The sequence below is a fragment of the Oryctolagus cuniculus genome, chromosome X (assembly GCF_051225735.1).
Source record: "Oryctolagus cuniculus isolate XC-2025 breed Fujian yellow rabbit chromosome X, ASM5122573v1, whole genome shotgun sequence".
In the NCBI taxonomy this organism is placed as follows: domain Eukaryota; kingdom Metazoa; phylum Chordata; class Mammalia; order Lagomorpha; family Leporidae; genus Oryctolagus; species Oryctolagus cuniculus.
Window position 1 is genome coordinate 53352281 of NC_142888.1, and position 7341 is coordinate 53359621.

A 7341-nucleotide genomic window follows, 5' to 3' on the forward strand; every position below is an offset into this window, starting at 1 on the left:
GGTTTTATATTTAATATATTCATATGGTAACAGAAAAAAATCTATGTACACCAAATTACAGGGCACGTAGCTATTTTTTAAAAAATGTTAATAGACCTAAAGGTAGACATAGACTCCAATACAGTAGTATTTGGGGACTTCAGTACCCCACTTTGAGCAATGAACAGATCAACCAGATAGAAAATCAGCAAAGAAACAACAGAGTTAATCAACACTATAGACAAAATGGAGCTAACATATATCTATAGAACCTTTCACCCCACAGTGGCAGAATACACATTCTTCTCATCAGTGCATGGAACTTTCTCTAGGATAGACCATTTCTCAGGCCATTAAGCAATTCTCAGCAAACTCAAAAAATGAAAATCAATGGAATAAAGCTAGAAATCAACAACTCAAGAATCTCTAGATCATATGTAAGCACATGAAGACTGAACAGCATGCTCCTGAATGAACAATGGGTCATAAAAGAAATCAAAAAATAAATAAAAAAATTTAGAAACAAATGAAGATGAAAATACATCATATCAAAACCTATGGGATACAACAAAAGTAATGTTAAGAGGCAAGTTCATAGCAATTGGTGCCTACATGAAGAAACTAGAAAGGTACCAAATAAATGAGCTATCAATGCATCTCAAAGACCTGAAATATCAATAAAAAACCAAAACCAAACCTGCTAGGAGGAAATAAATAATTAAAATTAGAGAAGAAATAAATAATGAAACAAAAAATAGAAAAGATCAGTGAAGAGCTGATATTTTGAAAAAATAAGCAGAATTGACACACCATTGGCATAACTAACCAAAAAAGGAAGAAAAAGACCCAAATCAATAAAATCAGAGATGAAAAAGGAAGTGTAACAACAAATACCACAGAAATAAAAAGAACCATCGGAAATTATTACAAAGAGCTGTAGGACAACAAACTAGAAGCCTAGAAAAAATGGATAGATTCTTAGAAAGATACAATCTACCAAAATTAAGTCAGGAAGATACAGAAAACCTAAACATACCAATACCAAAAAGGAAATTGAATTAGTAATTAAGACCCTCCCAACAAAGAAAAGCCCAGGACTGGATGGACTCACTGCTGAATTCTACCAGACATTTAATGAAGAACTAATTCCAATTTTTCTCAAACTATTCAAAACAATTGAAAAGGAGGAAATACTCCCAAACTCCTTCTACATTGCCTGCATCATCTTAATACCTAAACCTGGAAAAGATGCAAAAGAGAAAGAGAACTAGAGACCAATATCCCTGATGAACATAGATGCAAAAATCCTCAACAAGATATTAGCTAATTGAATCCAACAACACATCAGAAAGATCATCCACCCTGATCCAATGAGATTTATCCCTGTAATGCAGGGACTTCTCAATATTTGTAAATCGATCAATGTAATACACTACCTTAACAAACTGAAGAACAAAAAAAATATGATTATCTCAATAGATGCAGAGAAAGCATTTGATAAAATACAACATCCTTTCATGATGAACACCTTAAGCAAATTGGTTATAGAAGGAACATTCCTCAGTACAATCAAGGCAATATATGGCAAACCCATGGCAAGCATTCTACTGAATGTAGAAAAGCTGGCAGCATTTCCCCTAAGATCTGGAACCAGACAAGGGTGCCCACTTTCACCATTGCTATTTAATATAGTCCTTGAAGTTTTAGCTAGAGCCATTACACAAGAAAAAAATCAAAAAAGTGCAAATTATAAGAGAAGTCAGACTATCCTTATTTGCAGATGACATGATCCTATATAAAGGAGATGCAAAAAACTCCACTGAGAAACTATTGGAACTCATAAAAGAGTTTGGTAAACTGGCAGGATATAAAATCAACACAGAAAAATCAATAGCCTTTGCATACACAGACAGTTCCACAGCTGAGAAAGAAGCTGTAAGATCAGTAGCACTCACAATAGCTCCAAAACAAATCAAATACCTTGGAATAAATTTAATAAATGATGTCTAAGATCTCTTCAATGAAAATTTAAAAACACTAAAGAAAGAAAGAGAATAAGATATTAAAAAAATGGAAAAATGGCCGGTGCCACGGCTCACTTGGCTAATCCTCCACCTGTGGCACCAGCATCCCAGGTACTAGTCCTGGTTGGGGTGCCGGATTCTGTCCCGGTTGCTCCTCTTCCATTCCAGATCTCTGATGTGGCCCGGGAAGGCAGTGGAGGATGGCCCAAGTCCTTGGGCCCTGCACCCTCATGGGAGACCAGGAGGAAGCACCTGGCTCCTGGCTTCAGATCAGTGCAGCGCATCTACAGTAGCGGCCATTTGGGGGGTGAACCAACGGAAGGAAGACCTTTCTCTCTCTCTCTCTCTCTCTCTCTCTCTCTCACTGTCTAACTCTGCCTGTCAAAAAAAAAAAATGGAACAGTCTTCCATGTTCATGGATTGGAAGAACATCATAAAAATGTCCATACTGCGAAAAGCAATTTATAGATTCAATGTGATTCTAATCAAAATACCAATGACATTCTCTGCAGATCTAGAGAAAACTATGCCAAAATTCATATGGAAACACAAGAGACCCGGAATATCTAAAGCAATCCTATACAACAAAAACAAAGCTGGAGGCATCACAATACCTGATTTTCAAGACATACTACAGGGCAGTCACAAAAAAAAAAAAAAAAAAAAAAACAGCCTGGTACTGTGACAAAAACAGACTTATAGACCAATGGAACAGAATAGAAACTCCAGAAATCAATCCATGCATCTGTAACCAATCTATCTTTGACAGAGGAGCTGAAATCAATCTGTGAAACAGAGATAGTCTTTTTTTAAACAAATGGTGCTGGAAAAACCATCTCTCCACATGCAGAAGTATGAAATTAGACCACCACCTTACACTCTACACAAAAATCCACGCAAAATGAGACAATCCAATACCATCAAATTATTAGAGAACATGGGGAGAAATCTACAAGACATTGGCATAGGCAAAAACTTCTTGGAAAAGACTATGGAAGCACAGGCAATCAAAGCTAAAATTGACACATGGGATTACATCAAGCTGAGAAGCTTCTGCACTGCAAAAGAAACACTCAGCAAAGTTAAGAGGCAACCAGAAGGAGAAAATATTTGCAAACTGTGCAACTGATAAAGGGTTAACATCCAGAGTATACACAAAGAGCTCAAGAAATTGAACAACAGCAAAAGAAACAATCCAGTAAAGAAATGGGCAAAGGACTTAAACAGGCATTTTTCAGGAGAGGAAATTCAAATGGCCAACAGACACTTGTGAAATTGTTCAGGTTCACTAGCCATCAGAGAAATGCAAATCAAAACCACAATGAGATTTCACCTCACTGCAGTTAAAATGACTAGCATACAAAAATAAGAAAACAATAACTGCTGGCGAGGATGTGCTGGAAAAGGTACTGCTGGTGGTAATATAAACTTGTGCAACCACTGTGGAAGACAGTATGGAGATATCTCAGAAATCTGAATATAGATCTGCCATATGATCCAGCCATTCCTCTCCTGGGAATTTACCCAAACCAAAAGAGATCAGTACACAAGAGATATCTGTAACCCCATGTTCATTGCAGCACAATTCACAAAAGTTAAAATATGGAATCAACCCAGATGTACATCAACTAGTGACTAGATAAAAAAATTATGGTAAATATACACTATGGAGTACAATTCAGGTGAAAAAAAAAAAAAACATGAAATCCTGCCTTTTAGAACCAGATGGTCACAACTGTAAACTATTATACTTAGTGAAATAAGCCAGTTCCAAAAAAAAACAAATATATTTTCTTCCTGACCTGATGGAACTAATGGAATACCTGAAATGTAACGTATTCAGTTGAAATAGACATTTGGAGAATAGATAATTGTTTATAACCCTTGTCTCTTCCATTGAGGAACAATCTTTAGTTTTGCTTTGTTTTATTTATCTTCATACTATTTGCTGAACTCCTCTGCTTAGAGTGGAGTTAACTATAAGATCACTGTGTAAACTGATAATAGATCATTGTAAAAATTAAGAAAGGGAATATATGCGGGAGGAAGGCTGGAATGCAGGCAGGAGGGAGGGGAAGCCCCACTTTGTTCCTAAATCTGTATATATAAAACATATGAAACTTGTATAACTTAAATTTAAAAAGAATATAAGCATTAGTTATAGAAGAAACTAAATGGCATTTGCATCTGGCTACTCAGCTTATCCAGGATATCTGCTCACTCTCCTCCCTATTGTTTAACATCTGTTCCTGGATGTCTAGGATATGGGACCTGTAGCCCGATTCCAGAGCTCTTCTGTGCCTTGTTATTCTAAATCCTGCTGTCATATTCTGGGACTTTTTTTTTTTTTTTTTTTTTGGACAGGCAGAGTGGACAGTGAGAGAAAGAGACAGAGAGAAAGGTCTTCCTTTTGCTGTTGGTTCACCCTCCAATGGCCGCCGCGGCCAGCGTGCTGCGGCCGGCGCACCGCACTGATCCGATGGCAGGAGCCAGGTACTTATCCTGGTCTCCCATGGGGTGAAGGGCCCAAGTACTCGGGCCATCCTCCACTGCACTCCCGGGCCACAGCAGAGAGCTGGCCTGGAAGAGGGGCAACCAGGACAGAATCCGGTGCCCCAACTGGGACTAGAACCCGGTGTGCCGGCGCCGCTAGGTAGAGGATTAGCCTAGTGAGCCGTGGCGCCCATACGGAATGCTGGCACCACAGGCAGAGGCTTAGCCCACTATGCCACAGCAGTGGCCCTTGGGGTTCTTTTTTGTTTTTGTTTTGTTTATTAAAGAGGCGTCCACACATAACTCATCCCTTACAACCCATATAGCCCTTTAACATTCTTCCTTCACATATTATTTCAGGAAAAAAACAAAAACAAAAACAAAAACAAGCTTTTTCATACTACCTGCAAAGTTTATTACTTTTAACTTCACCACTGACTTCCCAAAAAAGTGGCAGGATCTGCTTAATTCATTAGCTTTTGGCAAAGCTGCTCAAATCCTAGTTTCTTTCACACTCTACTTTGTATTTCTTCCCTTTGACCTTTCCTTAAGCCTTCAAGTAATGAGAGCTTTTGGTGTAGCAATCAAGATATCAGGTACAATTTAGATGCAGGGCACACACCGCAGAGAAACTTTAGAGGGCAAAGCAAAGAATACTGCTGGTATTTTGGGCTACGTTGGGCCTAAACTTCCATTCCAGGCTCTTGCATTCTAAGTACAGGCACAAACACAACGTGCAAAGTCATAGCTTAGTTACAAAGTGAGGAAAGCACACACAACGTGGGCATTGTTTGGGGAGAGTGGGTCAAGAAAGGATGAGAGATTTTCATACCCTGCTCGCTCTGGTTCTGGAGACAGAGCAGGCTTCTTAAGCTTAGAAAGGGAAATGTTTACGTGGTATCACCCCCAGGTCTGGGATAAAGGGAAGTACTTCCTGGGGAAAGGGTCCTCTGATTCACAGGTGGGTAAGAGTACACAGAGCAGGGAAAGTGTGACCTAGCTATCTCACATCACTGGGAATGATGTAGGCTTCTGTAGTCCTGGCTATTTAGGTTTCTATCTTGTGTGCATGACGAATGAGAATATGGACAAGGAAGAGTAAGCAATGTTTACTCTTGCAAGTTAGCTAGAGGAGACTCCTGAGCAGGATGTTGTTGAAAGCAGGAGGGTCTGGGATTACATGTCCTTCAGGGCTATGGGGAAGTTTTTACACAGAGGCCTTTGAAGCAAGTCGTCCAGGGGTTCTCCCCATCCTACTTCCCTTCCTGCCTTAGTCTCTGGTCCCAAGTCCTTATCTCCAGTTCTCTTTATCTGGCTAGTTTCCAGTCCCCCGTCTTGTCATTGCAAGACCTATTTACATGTAGGCTCTTTGTCCCTAGCTAGCCATCTCAAAAACCAAATTCACTGTCTCCTATCTCTACCAGGAATGCTGTTATTGGGAGAAAGATTGTGCCAAATCCAAGAAATGCTGGCATAAGAACTCCCCAAAAGTTCACCTTTACTAAGTAAAGGAAACAATGTAGCTGAGTGAGGTTAAAGGTGTAACACTTGTTTGTATAAACTCTCCAACCACCATGTAAGTGTCTTGGTGCCCCATTTGGTATAATCCCTGGGAACAGTTACAAGGTCATTCAGTTGGTTTTCCTGACCTGTACCTTTTTAAGTTATACCTATAACTGGTACTTTTCCTGCCTACTCATTTCCAATGAACAGAGTAAGTGGTTCAATTTTATACCCCACTTAAATAATACAACTTTTTGTTGTTGTTGTTGACAGGCAGAGTGGACAGTGAGAGAGAGACAGAGAGAAAGGTCTTCCTTTTGCTGTTGGTTCACCCTCCAATGGCCGCTGCGGCCGGCGTGCTGCGGCCGGCGCACCGCGCTGATCTGAAGGCAGGAGCCAGGTGCTTCTCCTGGTCTCCCATGGGGTGCAGGGCCCAAGCACTTGGGCCATCCTCCACTGCACTCCTGGGCCACAGCAGAGAGCTGGCCTGGAAGAGGGGCAACTGGGACAGAACCCGGCGCCCCGACCGGGACTAGAACCCAGTGTGCCGGCGCCACAGGCGGAGGATTAGCCTATTGAGCTGTGGTGCCGGTCCAATAATACAACTTTTAAATTTAAATGATAGAAGCTTAACTAAGTCTATTAGTCCCAGGAGCATTACCTTTTCCAAAGAAACACAAGGGGAAGAACAACTTTTCATAACCAAGGGTACAGTAGTGTCCTGCCAAGAGGCACAAGTTTTTGTTGATGTGACTTTGCTTGGCACAAAAACATAATTAGAAGTTCACAGTGATAACCACATGCTCACTGCATAGAAAATACAAAAGCTGAGAAATACTACCAAATGCTTTGAGATTTTCTATTTCTGCTGCCCCTATAAAAAAAAAGAACTGCTATGTCTGTCCTTTTGTCATTAAACAGGGGGCATAGTGATTTTCATTTTCTCTCCATTAGGTTACAAGAGGATGAAGAGAGCCAGGAATGCCAAAACAGCAAGCGCAGCAAATATGAGCAGGAACTTGATGTTAGCTCCAAGGAAAATTTGAGAACCTGATGACACTCTGAATGCCTTCAGGAAGACGTCTCTACCCAGTTTCTCTCACCCTCCTCCCACCCATCCCAGAGTTATAATCACACAGAAATGCAAGCAAATGGCAAAGGCCACTTAATACTCTCCCAGTTGAGAAACAACATCCCAGGATATGGTTGACATTCTCCCCCTGAACTATCATTTATAATCTCAAGATCTGATTAATACATTAAGGCAAGAGTAATTCAGGCATCTGTTTTAAAAGTACATGTACTGAATAATTACTTGATCCATAACAAATTAAAACTTCCT

General features: G+C 40.2%; 1 long non-coding RNA gene across 1 annotated transcript in view; it reads left to right on the forward strand.

The window, feature by feature from the left end:
• Nucleotides 1-7080, forward strand: part of LOC149119643 (uncharacterized) — a 31441-nt gene extending 24361 nt beyond the window's left edge. Inside the window, exon 3 of the long non-coding RNA XR_016227857.1 lies at nt 6954-7080. This is a non-coding gene — a long non-coding RNA (uncharacterized LOC149119643). The remainder of the gene's footprint in view (nt 1-6953) is intronic.
• The last annotated feature ends 261 nt before the right edge of the window (nt 7081-7341 follow it).